Below are 20370 nucleotides of genomic sequence, written 5' to 3'. Positions count from 1 at the left end.
CCCCAGTCCCGGGCACGCCCCTCCGCTCCTCTCTTGTTCTTTGCACCGCCTTTTCCCCTGGGAGCCACGAATGGCCAGCAGCTGACCTCGCCAGCCTCAAAACCTAGCTGGTCCCTCAAGATGGTTTTCCCCAGGAGGCTAGGAAGAAACTCATCCGGCGGTGCGCCCTGGGAATGCAAGTCAGAGGGCTATGGGAAGATTTTCTTGTTTCTCCCTAATTCAACCAAGCCTCTTACTCGCACACAACTGCTCTATCACCTTGCTTTTTCGAGTACTGGGGGCCCTTTCTTCCTGCATTTTCCCTGCAGCTCCGACTTAGTGTTCTTAGTGAGTTTTCTGTCCATACCTGTACTTTCTTACCTGTCTGCCAAGACTTTCAGAGGTTCCCATCCCAACCTGTTGTCACAGAGAGTCCACTAGTATCTTTATAACTTTCAAAGAATGCCATGGGGATATGAGCCAGAGAAACCCCACCTAAGTCTTTTCTGGGTGCTCTTCTGTACAGCAAGCCAAGCCAAATATGGTGGCTGTAATCCTCAGCACTTGGGTGGGTGGGTGGGTGGGTGGGTGAGACAGAAGAATTGTCATGAGTGCAAGACTCGCTTGGGCTACAAAGCAAAACCTTGTCTCTAAACACTAAAATAAAAATGGGTTGAATCTGATGTCATCCGTGCTGTTTATTGGAAGGAAGCATCCGTGGTCAAGGCTGGGTTTGGTAGAATGATCTGGACTGCTAGGAATTATACATCTTATCAATTATCTCTGGACAGATTTTTTTCCCCTCCATCTTTATTAACGGGTATTTCTTATTTACATTTCAATTGTTATTCCCTTTTCTGGTTTCCAGGCCTACATCCCCCTAACCCCTTCCCCTCCCCTTCTATATGGGTGTTCCTCTCCCCACTCTGGACAATTTTTAAAGCCTAAACTGGCAACCTTCACCAGTCAACCTCCCCTATCACGCTTCCAACCTTTTTTTTTTGAGAATGTGGATCCATTTTAATGTTGGTTTATGCAAAATATGATATGAAAGAGAGATCCCTCTCCAAAGTCAAGTGAAAACTGAATGTTGGCCAAGTTCAGTGGCCAAAATACACATCTCTAACCCCAGCATTGAGGGTATTGAGGCAGGAGGATGGAAAGTTTGAGGTCAATATGGGCTATATAGGGAGACCTTGCCATAAACAAATAAATATTCAATTTGTATTGTCTGTAAGTATATATGATTAAAAGCTGCTCACTGGGGCGCCTGTAGTAAGTGTGTATTCAGGCTCATTTAATCATCGTGCAGTAGGTAGATACTTTACTGACCTCCGCCTCCAGCATCTACTGGAGAGAAGGCTGACAGTGACTGGAAGTGCTTCCTCATACTTCCTGTTCAAACTCAACTTTCATAAAGCAAATACTAGTTCAAATACATGTTTAAGAAAGAAGATAGACTTTGCTTGGGTATGTTCCTCCTCTGCCTTTGGCACAGAAGAGTCTCACTTCATTGCTTATGCTCCTAAGAGTGATCGTACCAAAGGAAAACACAGTATAAAACCTCTATGGGTTCCTACAGCAGGCAAGGGCTCCCCCTCCCCCCTCCCCCACCTAGTCTCTCTACCCAGCTCTGCCACCTGGGTGCTCTGGTGTCACCTTTCATGGATCCTGCAACATGTCACTTGTACAATGCTGAGCAGGCAAAGGGTTCTCTCTGCTAGAGGAGAGCTAGAGGTGTGCCACTGAGCCTGGAACTCTTTAGCCAATGTCTCTTCTTGGGAGAGAAAGCCAGGCTGGGTCATGGCAGGGTCCAAGATGCAGGTTTGGGAGTCCAGTCTTCGACCAATGCAAATGTCAAAGTTGTAAACCTACTCATAGCCAGTAGAATGGCCAAGGCTGGGCCACTGGCTAGCTAGAGAGGTGGCCTGAATCGCCACCCCTACCTGGGTACACAGTCCCCAGTCCCCACATGCAACTTTTCTTCAAACAGAAGTTGTACTGGATAGTTTTGTGTTGACTTGACACAAGCTAAAGTCATCTGAAAGGTGAGACCTACAGTTGAGAAAATGGCATCGTTAAATGGAGCTGTAGGCAAGCCTGTATTTTCTTAATTAGTGATTGTTGGGGAGGGCCCAGTACATCCTGTGTTCTATAAGGAAGCAAGCTGAGCAAGACAGATGAAGCAAGCCAGGAGGCAGCATCCCTCCACAGTCTCTGCATCAGTTCCTGCCTCCAGGTTCCTGCCCAGTTTGAGTTTCTGTCTTGACTTTCTTCAGTGATATGGGAAGTATAAATCACACAAACCCTTTCCTTTCCAATTCGATTTTTGCTCATGGTGTTTCATCACAGACAGCAATAGTAACCCTGACTAAGAAGTCTTCCAGTCACCTCACCTCTCCAGCATTCCCAGTCAGAGCCACTCAGTCCTGTTTTGACATGGCTGTCACTCCCTCTCCTTCCCAGGATCCTTATCCATCTTTGGGACCAGGCTAGCCCATAACCCTACCCAACCTTTATCTTTATTCTCTCTCTCTCCTCTCCTCTCCTCTCCTCTCCTCTTCTCTTCTCTTCTCTTCTCTTCTCTTCTCTTCTCTTCTCTTCTCTTCTCTTCTCTTCTCTCTCTCTTCTCTTCTCTTCTCTTCTCTCTCTCTCTCTCTCTCTCTCTCTCTGTAGTTTATAGAGGCAGAGTTTCTCTGCATAGCCCTGGCTATCCTGGAAGTCACTCTATAGACCAGGCTGGCCTCAAACTCAGAGAACCTATGCCCCTGCCTCCACGGTGCTAAGATTAAAGAAGTGAGCCACTGCTGCCTGACTTTTATCTGCTCAGCCTTTCAGTAGCAGACCTCTGAGGCTGGAATCTCTTCAACAACACCTGGCAGCCAGCAGCTGTCACTGTAGGGCGGCAGCCTCCCATCACCTGAGCTGACCAGTCCATCTTGGAAGCCTGCTTCTCCTTGCTTCAGGTTTCTTCTCAGGCCTAGAGTTCCTCCCCCCTTTTTCCCTTTCTTCCTTCCTGGTCAGCCCATTTCCTGCAGCTTGGAGTCAGCTGCTACCTGTTCCATCACTTCACTCATTAGCTGGTCATCGGCACTGCCCTATGGTGGCCTCCCTCCCTTGCATTGGAAGTAGTGCTTCATTGCAGTCTTTTTTTTTTTTTTTAAGATTTATTCATTTATTATATATAAGTACACTATAGCTGTCTTCAGATACACCAGAAGAGGGCATCAGATCTCTTTACAGATGGTTGTGAGCCACCATGTGGTTGCTGGGAATTGAACTCAGGACCTCTGGAAGAGTAGTCGGGTGCTCTTAATCGCTGAGCCATCTCTCCAGCCCGCCTCATTGCAGTCTTACAGATTTCTGCGACACAAAGATAGGTTTCATTCCAGCATTTTCTGCTCCAGACCCCAGCATCCCTTCCCTCACCACAGCTGTCTGTGACCTAAAGCCACCTTGAACCTGCCTTCTGATGTCACTTCCTCCTTCCCGCCCTATAGCTAAGACAGCCCATCACAAGGCTGCTATTTTCCTGTGGGCAGATGCCTACTCACAAGCTAGAGGTTTAGCTGGAGAGAGAAGCCTCCAACGTGGTTCTCAGGAAGGTGGAAGGTGTGTTGGGGGATTTAGCTCAGTGGTAGAGCACCCTAGCAAGCGCCAAGGCCCTTAAAAAAAGAAAAGATCCAGGCTAGTTCCAGCACTGCCTTCTTCCCATGGCTCCCCCAACCTCTTCCAAGGCCTGTGTGTTCCCTGTACTTAACCAGCGACTCAGCCTTCCAGATTGCTAAGCACATGTGCCCATCTCCTGTTGGAGTCCCCCCACCCCCACCCCCACCCCACCCCCAATCAGACCTTGTGATATGAGCAGGTAGCACCCCTACTCAGAACCTGAACAAAGATCAGAAGTAAAACTTAAACAAAGGCTAAAGTATTTTGAGATACAGAGCCTAAGGAAGGAGAGGGAGCCAGGAGCCCAGGTTCTCCTCAGCTCCCTGACCAGAATAAGACCTCCACCAGGTCCCCATGAGGAGGTGTGGCCTTTGCAGGAGCGGCCCTCTGGACACAAAGATGCTCCTCACCCCACCCCTGCATACTGTAAATACTTAATCTTTCTTTAAAGCAGCCTGGGTGTCACATCCTCCGAGAAATCTTCTAACACCTTCTGTCAACCTCGGTTTCCCAGATCTTCTCCTGTGTTTCACTACTAGCTCAGGACACACTGCTAGGAACAGGGTTCTGTCCCTCTCCCTTTCAATACTGAGAACTCCTTTAGAAGGGACATGCATATCCAAAGGGGCATTTATCTCTTTGTCATGCTAGTCTAGTGCTTCCACAAGCACACAATAGATGTTCAAAAAATATTTGGACGAATGAAAGTTTGGAGATCGGCAGTAGAGTAGGGCAGAGGACGACAATACCACAGAGCAGTCACTCACGTGTTGTTCTGCGAGGTTTCCCATGGGCTATACCAGCCTTTTCTTTGTCTTCCCATGATGCTGGGTTCCCTCCAGGATCCTGGTGGAAGTGGCAAAAGGAAGGAAGCTAGATGGAAGGAAGCAAACTGGTGAAAGGGAATAGGCAGACTGAGTCACACAAAGGTCTGTTGGCTCAAATGGAAGGCTCTACCCAGGGCAAGGACATGGCTGCTGCTACCCAAACTCAGAGGTCTGATCACCTGGGAGCCACAGGGCCCAGCTATGAGGGTCCTGGCCAGGCCACTCTGAGTTGGCTGAGTGATTTGGCAAGGAGCTGCCAGCTGTGAGTTGTAGAACTCTGTGATACTGGACAAAAGTATCTTTTCTGGGTTTGCTTTCTCACAGACAAGGGTCAGTCCACATGACCCCCAAGGTTGACTGACATCCAATAAGGGTGCTGGTAAGCATGGAAGGTTAGATGCAATCAGTCGTTCTTTGCATGGGAGCAGCTCCAGAGCAAATTAGGACTCAGCAAACATGAGTTGAGGACCACCAGGGCTGGGAATAGATGTGGAAGCTTTGGAAGGGATGAAACAGGGATTAGCACACAGTGAAAAAAAGAATCTAATTCTGCAATTTTACCTACAGTCATTTAATCATTATCTCAAGTAATCTCTCCTGTCTTCCAAAGGTCACAAGAGTACAAGTCACACTGTGTGAAGATACCGGATGGCTATCTGACCTCACTGTCCCTACCTGACCTCTCTGTCCCTTCCAGCACTGAAATCTCATGTCTCCAGGTAACAGGATTCTATCTTCTGTTTGCATCCCAGCCCTTTGATCCCCCAGTGCAGAGCAGACCACACAGTGCCACTGAGTGAGGCTAGGGTAAAATTCTGAGTCTAACTCACTGATCCAGGACCTCATCAAATATCTCCTATGGCTCTGAAATGACTCTTTATTCGGCAGAGAGTTCAAGCTCTTGATGGTTTATGTCTCTCAAGAACTGTAAGAACCACCACTAATGCCAGGCCCTATAGCGTGCCGTAGCCAGATACCCAGCAGTAGCATGGTTCCAACTCAAGCTTCCTGGGAAGCGGCTTTCTCAGGACAGAGTTCTGAAGCCACCCTGAGGCAGGCAGGGCTACACCAGAATGAAGCTGGGTGGCTCTGCTCTGTCCAAGAAGGTTGAGGAGAGGACAAAAATGTGGCCCATAGCCAGTGTTGCTAGGCCCCCCAAATCCTCTGCTTCCTACAAGCTTCAGACCTTCCCAGCAAGGGCAGGTGCCATCCTCAGAGCTCCATGGAGCTGAGGGTGTGAGGCTTTAAGGAGGCTGATCACCCCAAAAATAGATTTGTGTTTTTCACAACTTTTTTTAAACAAGCTACTGGCATCTCTTGCAGCATGGGGAAAAAATAGCCTCAACTGTTAACAAATAAAAGATTACAAAAAGATTATTAAAAGCCCCAACTGTCCCCCGTGGGTGTCTGTGGGGAGTGAGGTGAGGGAGCTATGCAAATGGATCCTGGGTCTCTTCCCTCTGACCTGCCCCTCCCCCAGCTGCCGCAAAGCAGGAGGAGGGGCTGGGAGGAGTAAGCCTCAAAGCCAAAGGCAGGGACATTTGCGTGGACCTACAGCCATGTCCACTGTAAGCAGCGTTGTACGTTCTTGCTTTCTGCTTCCAAAGGCACAGAGCAGCGTAACACAGACCTCACTGCAGCCCTCCTGGTTTCAGTGAAGCTGGAGGACAGAGTTTGGGAAGTCAATAGTTGGAAGGCCCCTCCTTCATGCTAAGGTCAACTTAGCCTGAATTGAATCCCCTGGGTATTGCTGGATGATGTTAAGCATCTTGAGTTTGAGGCTGCAGCTGCTTTCAACTCTGGTGGTAGCGTTGCTTGGGGCTACCCAAGAGGGCATGCTGTCCTCACCTGAGCCTCCCTGGAGAGCTCCAGGCTAAAGCCCACAGATCCTTTTTGTGCCTTTGCCCCATACTGGGAGCTTGCTTGATATCTGGACCTCTAAGGATGCAGGAAGGGTAGTGGTGTAAACACCCAGGACACTGAGTTAGTGACTGGGCTCCTGTCCCTGCAGAGGCCTCAAGAAAAAAGATGGAGTGGTTGACTGGGGGACTCTTGTGGTGTCTCTGGCCCTAATCTTTGACAGGAGAATAAAAGCACCTTAAGCTCTGAGGAGCCCCTTCTTCTCTTGAAGCTGGGATTCATTCAGACCTTCTTCATCTACCTTTCTAGGCTCAGCTGTCTCTTCTCTCCTTGTCTCCCTTTTTCCTCCTTCCTCCCACCCCACCTTCATAAGATTCGGTAACAAACACACGTGGTTGAGCTTACATAGCTTACAAGGTGAGTAGGCAGGACACCGAGGATCCTAAGGGACATTGCTCAAGGGCCTGGCCGGAGGGACTACTGAGCTGAAGTTTCTTGAGAGAACTACAGTGATGGGAGAACGTCGGCGGCAGCTGTAGCATCTCTGATCTCCTCAGAACCTCATTCTTTCCAGGGCTGGTTTTCGAATGGCTAAGAATGGAGTGAAGAGATATGTGGAGATTGCTGACAGGCCACTTTGATTGTCACAGGCCAAATTTACCCTGCAGGGTGTGGTCATGACTGGCTTAAGCCCCCTCATACCAGGGAACGTTGAGTGAAAGGAGACATAGGCACTGAGCCATGCCACAAGAGGGCTGACTCAGGAATCCAGGGACCCAACTTGCGCATGAGAAAGGACTAAGAGTTGGTGCTCAGAGTTGAAGACTTTCCGTGGGACAAACAGGACACAAAGGTCCTCTGTCCAGACAGGTGCTGGGCAGAGGACTGTGAGCAGATGCCAGGTTGTCCACTGGAAGCATGTGCCCCAACTTTGGTTGTCTGGGGATTACTACACGTTCTGAAAAATTCGCTGTTGGTCACAGACCTACCCTCTTCCTCGTGCTACAGGGAGTGCCAGGGTTCTCTGGGAGTCTGAGCTACAGGTTGAAGCTCAGAATTAGAGGCAGCCCCAAGAGGAGCTTGGAGTGGAGGTTTCTCTGACCCACTTTCCCTACGGGGAGCCTCAACATCCTAGCTTGGGTCACTCAGATGCAGACCTGAGGAGAAGCAGGTGAGTTGAGCTATGAAGTCATGGGTTCAGCTTGGGGGTTCTGGACACAGGCTGCTCCAGGAACAAGCAGTGGTGTTTCAGGTAGAGGTGGTGTAGGGGGACAGACAAGATGCTAGATCAAGATGGTGAACAGCCTCTGCGACCCATGGCACACTCACTGCCCAAGACTTCACATTCTCTGCAAATAAGGCTTGTTTGACCACTCATCCCTGTCATTAGCCTCTTTCTCTCATTCACCAAATACATGCTAAGCTCCTTCTGACGCTGGTGCTGGGCTGGAGGTCATAGAGATTAGGAAGTGGAAAGGATGACCGAAATCCAGGTCATCAAGGGACTTAGGTTTCAGAGAACAATGGCCACTGATTCTATTTTATAGTATACATGCCCAGTATTGTGTGCTGTGAACTGTCTGGTTTAAAATTTTAAAATCCGGTAAGCATTACCACCACCACCACCACCACCACCACCACCACCACCACCACCACCACCACCACCACCACCACCACCACCACCACCACCACCTTTCTTTCTCCCTCCTACCCCTTGGCCAAGGATAAAATTGAAATTGAAGACTCCAGAGGAGATAGGTCTGTTCAGGGTCACAGAGCAGGTGGTCAGCATAAAAATCCCCACCAGGCTTCGGAGAGATGCAAATGCCCTGGGGCAGGTACCCGTGCAGAGGAATAGGAGCATGGGCCACCACCAGTCTGCTCCATAGAAGCACATCCCAGTGTTGGTTGTCTGGGGCTTGCCACATGTGAGGCAGTGTTCAGTGTTCATGATCTGAACCTCCAGATGGCACTACACAACCCTGGCTCCCTTCTAGTCTTGGCTCTAACACCTTACAGGTTTTCCTGGTCTTCGATTTCTTGTGTGGAAATAGGCAGATGGCTGATGTCCCCACCATCACACACACCTCCACCCTGCCACCCCCCTCCCGTTTTTTGAAATTCTGGGGTGTGATCTTCTCATGTAGCTTTGTGTGACATCAGGAAGAGTCAGTGTGGTTTCAGTGACTGGGGGAGTTGGGATGGGGGAAGGGAAAACAGAGAAGCAGGCTCTGCACTAGCCTGGGGACCTCTTTCAGGCCACTCTGGTTGGGACTGGAGCCATTCTTGCCTCACAGAGTACACAGTATAAGGAAGGAAGGTTATGATTATCCAGGCTGCAGTCCTTAACTCCATGTGCAATTGGCCAATGAGACCTGTTGATCTTAAACTCCAGAAGAGAAAGTGTGGCCTGGGGGCAGGATGAGGAGAACAAGATAATAGAAACATTCCTGAATTTAGTACCTGGGACCAAAGTGAATGTAACCATGGTCAGTAAGGTCCTTAAATGGGCACTTTAGAAAGCCCTTCCTAGTCATCTAGATTCTTGAACTCGGCCTGTAGCCCTTTCTGCCCTAGCCCATGTCCAGGGTTGCCCACGCCTGAATTACCCAGCTGGGACACTTGCAAGTTCCAAGAAGCCTCAGGCTCAGGCCTGATCGCTGTGCTATTCCTCCTAGAGATCGAAAGAGCCTCTCTCTCAGCTACTACTGCAAGGGACCAAGCCTCTGGGCAGGAATGGGGTGTTTGCTGGAAGCCAGCAAGTTCTTGGTCAGCTGGGAATGGAAAGAGGAACAAATTGTAAGGGTTCAGGGCAGGGAAGTGGGAGGAATTAGAATTTGGGCTATTGATCTATCTCTTTCTGTCCACAGATTCTATTGCCTAAAGGATTGAGAGTTCCCAAAGTATGGAAGGCCATCCAGGGATTGGGAGTCAGAAGATGCAAATCTATCCCAAAGGCTGGAAACACTAGGACAGAAGACACTTTCCTGGAGCACATGAGGCATAGGCAGGGGCCCTAAGGATTAGGAGAGGCAGGAGATTAGGTGACCCTTGAAGACCAAGGTGGCCCCAACATCACAAGCTGTTAATGTGGCCCATCCTACCCTGTGTTCTCTTTGATGAATAAGAATTCAATGGTCTGGGGAAGTTGGGGGACCAGGGAGGAGTCTGGCGCCTGCTTACCCAATGATCTCTTCCATACCTTCCTTCCCATCTTGGCCAGAGTCACAAGGAAAGAATGGAACCCAGGTTTGCACTGGCCACTGGCTACCAGCTATGCTCCTGCTGGTGACATCCACAGCAGGCAAATGTCCTTTGTCTCCTATTCTAATCTGGAAGCCACAGGTAGCTGCTGGATCACAGTTCAAAGGATGCTACGGACTGACAGATTCAGCACCAGGCTTCTCAACCACCCACTCTTTTTCTTCATCTGTCTGACACCTTTCATAAGAGACCCAATACTAAAAGCAGAGGAGCTGGGGTGAGAGAACCCTTTCTCTTCCAGTACAGTGCCAAGGGACATAAACTTACCTGCTGTGTCTCTTTAGAGGCCCAGCTGGCCTGTCACTATTTCTTGTCTGTAGACAGCGGTAGACTGGGCCAGGTTGTTGGAGGGGAAGGGGATGTGTTAAGAAACCTATTGGATTTTAAGGCTGGGATACAAATCCTAGCCTATGAGAAAGCAGGTAAATGCTCTGGTAACCAGGAGATGGCCTGGGGGCTGGCCTCCTGCTCTTACACCCCACCCCACCCCACCCCTCCCTACCCTATCCCCACCTCTAGGCCTGTACAGAGCCCAGGATAAACTACCTGTTCCTGCTTTTGTCCAGGTAAGTGCTCCTGGTGCCTGGCCTAGCTTCTGCCTCCCTTGGAGGCCCATTTAACTGCCCTCAGACTCCTGGTAGGACTTGGCCTGTCCTCCTGGGTCCCTGGTGACTCACACTGCTTTGGAATTTCACTCACTGGCATTTTCTGACGCACTTCCTGAGAGCCTGGCCTGGTGCCAGCGAACGGGCATTGCAACAGCAACCCCACCAGAGATTATTACTTTGTCTACCTGAACTCCAGGCCGTAGAGGTGGGGAATTGGAAGTTGGCCAGAGAAACTAGGTAGGGACAGGGAGGCTTTGTTCAGCCTGGTTTTACCTGTACACAGGTGGAGAACAGCAGGAAAGCAAAAGATTAGCATGGTTGCCCAGGAGACTGAAAACAGAAAGCCTACACTGACCATCAGGCTTCTTTCTTAGTCTGTATTTCTGAGGGCTCAATCTGTCCTCAAATTCCAGCAATCCTCCTGCCTTGCCCTCCCAAGGGCTGGGGTTGCAGGTCTGAGGGCTTCTGGGAATGGATTTCCTGGCCTCAGTTTATCATTTGGTGGGTCTTAAAGGTTCAAGGGCTCCAGATGTAAATGCTGAGTGTGTACTGAGTCTATGAAAATGCATGGTCGAACCCTTCTGAACGGAGCTGTCCCCACAGACTCACATGCTGTGCCCTTGTTCTCCAGCCGGTGTTGCTGTTGAGGTAGGCTGTGGGGCTTTAGGAGATGGGGCCTGGACTGGCAGAAGTAGGTCACAAGAGGCAGGACTTTGAAGATCATTGCCCAGCCCCTGGTTCCCTGTGTCTCTGATTCCTGGTACACCATGGTCCGAGGGGCCTTACACTCATTATGAATGTAGCCAGCGGGAGTATAGCTAGTAGCCAATAGCCAGCCCAAAGCCAAGTTCCACTCTTTCCTTGTGATCCTGGCCAGGATGGAAGGGCAGGTATGTAAGAGGTCCAGCAAGCAGAGACCAGATCCTCCCCAACTTCCCCAGATGCAGCTACTGCAATGGACTCTGCCATGATGGACTGAAAGCCAAAATATATGCTTCCTCCATTAAGTTGTTCTATCAGGTATCATGTCAGTGACATAAAAATACATATTTAACTTATATATATATATATATAATATATTATAATATAATATATTATGGAATATATATAAATGGAAGATCTGAACTCATTTCCAGCTGCCCTGGTTTCTGCATGCACATTTGCTTGTGTGTGTGCATGTGCATATGCCTGTACATGTGCCTGTGTGTGTGTGTGTGTGTGTGTGTGTGTGTGTGTGTGATATGCATGTGCAGGGTTGGACATACAGAGGCCGGGGACCTCTGTCTAGTGCTGGGTTTACAGCTGTACACAGTGATGCCCAGCTTTACGCTGCTCATGTTGTCATAATTATACAGCAAACGCTTTACCACAGAACCATCTCTAGCCTCTGCCCTTCTATTTTTCACCACACTAAAAGCTGAACAGATAGCAGTACCACACTCTCATGCTGTGAACCGATATAAACCTCTTTGCCTTATAAATTTCCCAGTCCTATGTATTTTATTATGGAGACCAAAATAGACTAAGACGGTTTCTACCCACACAAGATTTTTTTTTCAAGTTGGGTTGGGGATTTAGCTCAGTGGTAGAGCGCTTCCCTAGCAAGCGCAAGGCCCTGGGTTCAGTCCCCAGCTCCGAAAAAAGAAAAAAAAACAAAACAAAAACAAAAACAAAAACCAAAAAACCTTCAAGCAGACAGCAGTATGTCATGGACGAGCAGGTTTATGGGGTTAAGTCTTAAGTCAAATTGTCAGAATTCAATCCAAAGGCATGCTTACATGCTCCTTTATACGCTTTGGATATTCTTCTGGTTTCCTTCTGTGGCCATTAACATTCTTAACAGGTATAATATATAACACATACAACATTACATGTGCCTGAGTTATGAAAAGTAACAATTTACTTTTATAACAAGTTAATTTGTTATAACAAGTTAATAAAAAGTAAAAGTTACAAAAAGGCCCAAACAATTTTGGAGGCTTTTTTAAGCTTTAAAAGTATAATATAATCCTAGTTCTGGGATGGCCAGGGCTACATAGAGAGACCTTTTCTCTATAACCGCTTCCCACCCCCTATATATTATATATAATATAATACGTATTATACATATTATATTATACGTATAATAATATTATAATACGTATTATATATAATATATGAGAAAAGCTATATACCATCCCCGATTCTCCTATATATCCATCTTCCCCTCCCCATTTCCTCTTTCTCCCTCTGTTTCTACCTCTAACTTCTCCAACAGAGAAACTCTTGTTATGTAATTTGGGTTTGTCATTTCACTGATGATTTTTAGATCGCTTGCATCATATCGTGTGTGAATAACATGTAATGTGGATTTACTTGCTTTGTGTTAATTTCTGTTTTCATCTTTTGGGTGGGAGGTCAGGAGTGATGGGGATGGAACCCTGGTCCTCCACACACTTACCACATGCTCTGCCATTGAGTTATTTTCTCAGCCTACTACTTGCTGGGAATTCTGGGTTATTGTTTGCACACCATGCTAACTTGCTTTATTCGTTCGACCCGATGTTCCCAGCTATTGCGCTTCACGTTTGCTACAGTATACCGCTCCTCAGCTATAGCAGGACTGGGCCATTCAGGTTCTCCAGACATTCATGCGTTTATCTTTACATACACACATTCGACCCTCCCTCGTTGAGGAAGTAACTGGGTTTGGAATTCCTGTGTAATGGAGAATATGCAGGTTCAACTGCACAAGAGAATACTAAAGCACCTTCCAGGTAGGTGGTTTCTAAACAGTCCCAGCCAAGCACAGTAGTGCGGGCCTGTATTTCCAGAACTTGAGACCCTGAGGCAGGAGGATTTTGAAGTCTAAGGAAGACTGAGCTATACAGTGAAACTCGCTCTCAAAAATACAAATAAATAAATAAATATTTCATCCACTTCATGGTCTCATCTCCACATGGGTTTTTAGATATGACCTTAGACCTTTCTTTTGGGGATCATAATGGTGTCCCAGTTGTACCACAGAAGGACCACAGAAACAGGACCCTGCCTCAACAAGATAGAAGACAAGGGGCTACGAAAAAGTCACCTAAGGCTGTGTGGTACATGTACTGGTACACACTTACATACACACACTTTCTCTCAAACTCAATAAATCAAAAGGAAGGTAAAAACAAAACTATTTTTTTTCTGTGTTCCAGAAATAAATCAGTGATACAATGTTTCACAAGCGAAAGACCCTGGGTTCTATCTCTGTTACCAAAAAAGAAACAATAATCTTAAAGGAATAAAACTTTCCTGGTTCTATAGAAACATATAAATGAAAAAAAAGGACCCCCCCCGCAAACATGGAAAGTAGAAACATTACAAAAATAGTCATTACCAGAAGATATAGAAACCGGAAATCTGGAAATTGGCGTGATATTGTGCATAGAACTGTCTTCGTTTCCTTTTTGTTCTATAAGTTCATAGTAAACATTTAGAAACTAGAAGGTTTCTAAAAGTTAAAAGTTAAATATTTAACTCTAAAAGTTAAATATTTCTTCCAACATCCTCATTGCTTACCCAGGAGCAAAGCTCTCCATTGGCAAGAAGGGAGAATATTCCAGATAGCAGATACCACTACCATTTGAAAAATCTCCTAGCCATGGCATGGTCAAGAAGAGACTTCTGACTGCTTCCTACTGTCAAGATGTATCTCTAGGGGACCCTCCCTGGACCAACAGAATTCCAAAGAAGCTGACTCAATTTTCAGAAAAAAAAATTATACTGTTGAATCTTTAATGGAAGCATCTAGAATATGCAAATTCTGTCATTTATTTAGGTGATGGTAAGGATAGAACCTAGGACCTTGCTTGGAAATAAAAATATAGTCTACAGCTACTATCAAATGTTTTCTTCATGCTTAACTAGAGTTAAACCAACAGACTCAAAAATTTTTGCCCCCTTTGAAAGTTTATCTCACTTTAAAAAATTATGTGTATACTTGTGGATGTGTGTTCTACATGAGTGCAGTGTACCAGGAGAGGCCAGGAGAGGGCCTACGATTTGGAGCTGGAGTTACAGGTAAGCGTATAGGAATAAGATATGGGTTCTGGGAACCGAACTTGGGACCTCTGCAAGAGCAGTAGATGCTGTTAACCACTGGACTATCTCTCCAGCCCTACCTTATCCCCACTAACACACACTTTAAGCTGTGGTTCCTGTACTGTTTCATTGGATTGGTACCAGGCAGGCAGCCCATCAACACAAACTCCATCCTTCCCTTGGTTCATGAGTAGCAGGCAGAGCCCATCTGCCAGGTCCCTGTGGTTTCTAAAGTGATACCAGAGATGACTGACAATTCAGTGTCTCAGCCACACAGCTGGAGTTGACACGACATTCTGCCCTGGTACAGCTAGGGTCTAGAGGTATCCTCCAAATACTTATGTAGAAATATGATCTGTATGGGCCTAGTGAACTGGTTTATCAGTTAAGACCACTGGCTGCTCTTCCAGGAGACTAAGGTTTGATACCCAGCACCACATGGCAGCTCACGGTAGTCCTTAAATCCACTTCAAGGGTGATCTAAAGCTCTCTTCTAGCTTCTGGGGGTACAAGGCACATAATATATGTGCAGACACTCATATATAAAAAATAGAATGGGGGGTTAGATAATCTGAACTGTAACAGTTTGAGAAAAATGGTTAGGTCACAAGATCTTATCCTTATAAGTAGGATTAGTGTCCTAAAAATGTGCGAGGGAGCTTATTTCTGAGCTACTCGAGGACACAGCCAGAATGTAACATCTAAACCAGGGCTGGCAGCACAGGTGTATAATCGCTGAAGCGAAAGTTCAAGGCCAGACTGGGCAATTTAGTTTCAAGATAAAAATTTAAGAGAGCCAGAGACTATACAGTGAAAGGGGAGCTAGATTCAGTTTCTAGTGAGAGAAAAACAAAACTCTGACAAAATTTGCTGGTGCATTGGGATTTCTCCCACTTCCCAACTTGCAGGCCTGTGGACCGACCTCCCTCACTCCCTCCCCATCCTCCCGACCTCCCTCCTACCCGACTCCCTTCCCTTCCTCTTCTCCTGCAATACTGCCCAGGACCCAGTGCTCTCAGTAGACTGTCACCACCTTGTTTATACATGGTGCTGGAGGACGGGAGACTTTGAGAACCCAGTAACGAAGCATGGGGTTGAGGTGGGGTGCTGAGGTTCAGGCAGAGGACTGCGGCACTTGGGCAGAAAGTGGTGCAGACACTGAGGCCCGGGGCGACAGCAGCCAACGAGGCCGCTGCAGCTAGCACTCAGCTAATCCGGCTCAGGGCCAAGCTGAGGCCAGGAGCTGGCACTGGTGTTGCAAGCTGGCCACTGTGCAGTGTAAGCTCTGCACCGCAAACTCGGGGATGGGCTTCGCAGACCCGCCCCTGCCTGCCTATCCATTCTAGCCTTGCCCAACGAGGCCAAGAGACCCGAGCTAGCAACTGCTTACAGATTCCCGGTAGGGACCCGGTGGCTTTCTTAAATGACTGTGATTGGCGAAAGAATCAACTCTAAAAATCAGACTACTTGAAGAGTCCCGAGGGGCCTGCCCTACCTAGTCAGCTCCAGTTAAGCAAAGAAAGGATTGGTTGGGGGATGGGAGGATGGGCGGGGCTTCCTGCTGCTCCGGAGAATTCCACCCTGGGAACAGAAAGTGCAGCTCCTCCTAACTCCCACAACCCAGCTTTTAAAATAATTGTTACCACAACCTGACTCAAAGAGCCAATTCCCCGCAATCGTGTTTGCAGAAACTCCTGTCCTTGTGAATTACAGAACTCTTTATGCACAGGTATTAATGATTTGCTTACAAAAGAAAATGAGACCGCTGTAAGGGGGGAAAAAAAGCTTTGGCATTAAGCTCTACAAACAGATAAAAGATGATACCAGAAAAAGGCTGGCCCAGAGCAATGTAGCGTTTTCTTTTGATTGGCTGTAGCTAAATGAGAAAGTTAAATACAGGAGATGAGAACCAACTTTAAAAATATTGGTTTGGGGTGAAAGGCTGTGGGGTCTGGGTGCATTTAACAGTGATCAAGTTGAAACAACCAGGTTGTAACTTAGGACTCAAATGTTTGTAGGTGTCACACAAAGCTGTGGGGGATTAGATTCCTTGGAATGTAGAGACAAAATTTTAAATATCTACAGAGTTTGTTTGGTGAAAAAACTTGGCACCGGACATCGGTGGAGCATTGTACTTTGAAGACAGCTAGGATAACAATCTAAATTGTGCTGGTTAAATGAACTGACTCTTCTGTTTTTTCAGAATTATGAAGGAATTTGGTGATTAAATGAGTTCTTTTTTCTCTTCACACTGGTAAGAAAATAGCCAGGTTTTTCACTGTCTCTCCTTATAAATATTCTAATGTGACAACTGAACATTTAAACCTCCGAGAATTTAATGTACTAGTAAATTATTTAGGCAAATTAAAAATAGGTAAAGAACATGCAAATATGATTCATTAGAAAGGAATTAAATATAAAAACATTTTAAGATGTTTTACATTCGGTCTTACGGGACAAGCCTATCTCCTTGGGAGGTTCAGGTGAGAAGCTCTCCAGTCCAAGGGTTGCCTGGGTTACGGGATGAGTTTTAGGCCAGCTTGGGCAACTTTTAAGATCCTGTTTCAAACTGAAAGGTAAAAAGAAGGCTGAGAGATATAGCACAATGATAGGGTGCTGGTCCAGCATACCTGGTATCTCCAGAACTGAAAACAGAACTGAAAATTAGACTAACCCCTCCCCTCCCTAGTGTGGGACTACTACACTACACCTTGTTGGTGGGAAGAAAATGTTCAGCCAGAGATAAATTGTCAAACCAGTAAGAACTTCACTCCATCCCACCATTTGGTGGTGGAGCTTGAACCCAGGACCTCAGCATGCTAAATAACAATGCTTTTGTGATAGCAGGGAGGTGGTGGTGCACTTGGGAGGCAGAGGCAGGCAGATCTCTGTAAGTTCACAGCCAGACTGATCTACAGAGCAGTTCCAGGACAGCCCAAATTACAGTAAAACCCTGTCTCGAAAAGAAAAGAAAAGAAAAAGAGTTGAAAGAAAAAAGAAAGAAAGAAAGGAAGAAAGAAAGAAAGAAAGAGAGGAAGGAAGGAAGGAAGGAAGGAAGGAAGGAAGGAAGAATAGAGAACGCCTTTGTGGGAGCTGGAAAGGTGACTCAGGGGTTGAGAGCACACACTGCTCTTGCAGAGGACCTGGGCTTAGTTTCCAGAACCCTCATAGGGTGGGGAATCAAGGGCATGGGCACTCACATGTACATATATACACATAAATATGCACACACACATAATTAAATAAAATAAATCTTTTTTAAAGAATGTGTTTGTTTCTAAAGTATGGTTTTGCTATGTAGACTAAGCTGGACTTGAACTCCCAGTTTTCCTGTCTCTGTTTCCCAAGTCCTTGGTTATGGTGTAGACATGGAAAAGGTAAAACCTTCTTAAATGATAATATTCTACTCCCTCTGCTTGGTGGGAATAAAAGTTGGCAAACTTTATCTGGAAAATACCTAGATAATTTATGTAGGTCCCCAGAGTTACTCTAAAGATTATATAAGATTCTTAACCACTTTATGAACCAACTGGTTCTGTTTTTAATTTCATTATTTTATCTTACTAGTGCATGGATATCTGTGCACTGTGTGAATGCAGATCCTTCAAAACCCAGAAGAAGGCATCAAATCCCCTGTCACTGGAGTTACCAACAGTTGTGAGCTGCCATGCGGGTGCCTGGTCCTTGAAGAGAGCTTTGAACCACCTCTCAGTCCTCAGCTACTTCTCCCATTGACTCCCATGTGTGCATCCTTCTGTCTCTTCTTAACTTCTCTTTTACCACCTTAATCCATGGGCCCAGGGACTGAATATAACAGGAAAGAACAGTTGCGTGGCTTTCCTTCTTTTCATAGAGATGCAGAAGCTTAAAACATTCTCATCTACTTTGATCCAAGGAAGTCTAATAAAAATCTAAGGAAATAACCTGAGAAATATTTAGTGACATCAGTAATGGTAGAGAAAACATCATGGGAAACAAGCCCGCCAGGGTGAAGGGAAAGGTTTAAATGAATGGGGGATGTCTGTCCATAAGATGGAATGTGGGTAGCAGTGGATGTCCTAGTGTGTGTCCACATACACCAGCTACATAATGGTTGATTGTTTAACAGTGGACTCTCAAGCATTAAGGAAAGATTCACCGATAAAGAAAAGTACAGAAGCGTGTAATAAAGTTATTTCAAGGGCTGGAGAGATGGCTCAGTGGTTAAGAGCACTGATTGCTTTTCCAGAGGTCCTGAGTTCAATTCCCAGCAACCACATGGTGGCTCACAGCCATCTGTAATGAGATCTGATGCCCTCTTCTGGTGTGTCTGACTGCTACAGTCTACTCATATACATAACATAAATAAATATTTTTTAAAATGTTATTTCCACATGTCAAAATTATACATCTTAACATTTTCTTCTGCATATTTTAAAAAATATTTCCCAGATTGATATGATACACTTAACTTTATATTTAACACATTGGGATGTATCTCAGTTAGGGTTTCTATTTCTGTGAAGAGACACCATGACCATGGCAACTCTTTTTTTTTTAAGGATTTATTTATTTATTTTACATATGTGGGTACGCTGTCACTGTCTTCAGACACACCAGAAGAAGGCATTGGAACACATTACAGATGGTTGTGAGCCACCATGTGGTTGCTGGGAACTGAACTCAGGACCTCTGGAAGTGCAGCCAGTGTTCCTAATCACTGAGCCATCTCTCCAGCCCGACCATGGCAACTCTTATAAAGGACAACATTTAATTGGAGCTGGCTTACAGTTCAGAGGTTCAGTCCATTATCATCATAGCAGTGTGCAAACAGGCATGGTACTGGAGAAGGAGCTGAGGGCTCTACATCTTGATCCACAAGCACCAGAGGGGAGTGTGTGCCACACTGGGCATAGCTTGAATACAGGAGACCTCAAAGCCTGCTCCCACAGTGACACATCCACTCCAACAAGGCTACACCTCCTAATAGAGCCACTCCCTTTGGGCCAAGCATCCAAACACATGAGTGTATGGGGGCCATACCCATTGAAACCACCACAGGTGGGAAAGTATCCCAGTCCTAAAATGCACCTACACAAACCCAGGTAGTCTGGCCTACTTCACACCTAGGCCTGTAGTATATATCATGGTATAGGGGTCTATTTATGCAGCATGTGCTAAGGAACGCAGTGTAAGCCTGAATCAAGCACAGGAGAAAATAGCAATCTAGAGCTGGGGTAAACCCTGAGATGAGTGGAGCTGTTGCTGGCAGAAGAAGACGGTATCCTCTTTTACAGACAGCTTCGTGAGTGGAACGAGTGCATTCTGAAGCAGTGACAAAGTATAATGCAGGAAACACACCAAACGATATAGTTGTTATCATTAGCAAGAACTGTGGACTTAACTAGGCATGCTGCTCACCCCTGACATCCCAGCATTTGGGAGACAGGAGAGGAGGATCACAAGGCTACATAGTAAAACCCAACCCAAACAAAATGGCCTTTGCTTAATCAGGCAGTGATTGTAATCCATTTAGATTGCTAAGGCATGGGAATCACAAGTTCAAGGCTGGCCTGAGTTACATAATGAGTTGGAAACCAGACAGGGTTATATAAGGAGACCTTGTCTCAACAGAGAGAGAGAGAGAGAGAGAGAGAGAGAGAGAGAGAGAGAGGGAGAGAGGAGAGGGGGAGGGAGGGGAGGGGGAAGAGTTGGCTCAGTTAGTAAATTGCCTGCTATGTAAGAATGAGCCTAAATTTGGTTCCCTAGCACTCACCTAAAAGCACTTGCTGTTCTTGCAAAAGACCTAGGTTCAATTCCCAGCACACACATGCTGGCTTATACCATTCTGTATTTCCAGTCCCATGGGATCTGATAACCTCTGCTGAACTCCATGGGCACCAAGTATGTATGTGCATACACACACATGCAGACAAAACAAAATCACTAATACACATAAAATAAAACACATCTAAAAATAAAGCAAAAAATAAATATGTTGCCTGAGAGCAGCAACAGTTGGACAATGGCATAGACTGTCTGATAACCAAGGAGACTACTGAGAGACGAGGGAGTAGGTAGCTTATCCCCAGAGGACACAGTGGGCAAAGGGATAG

The sequence above is a fragment of the Rattus rattus genome, chromosome 12 (genome assembly GCF_011064425.1).
Source record: "Rattus rattus isolate New Zealand chromosome 12, Rrattus_CSIRO_v1, whole genome shotgun sequence".
In the NCBI taxonomy this organism is placed as follows: domain Eukaryota; kingdom Metazoa; phylum Chordata; class Mammalia; order Rodentia; family Muridae; genus Rattus; species Rattus rattus.
The sequence above is the reverse complement of the archived record's forward strand: the minus strand, read 5'-3'. Positions refer to the sequence as shown.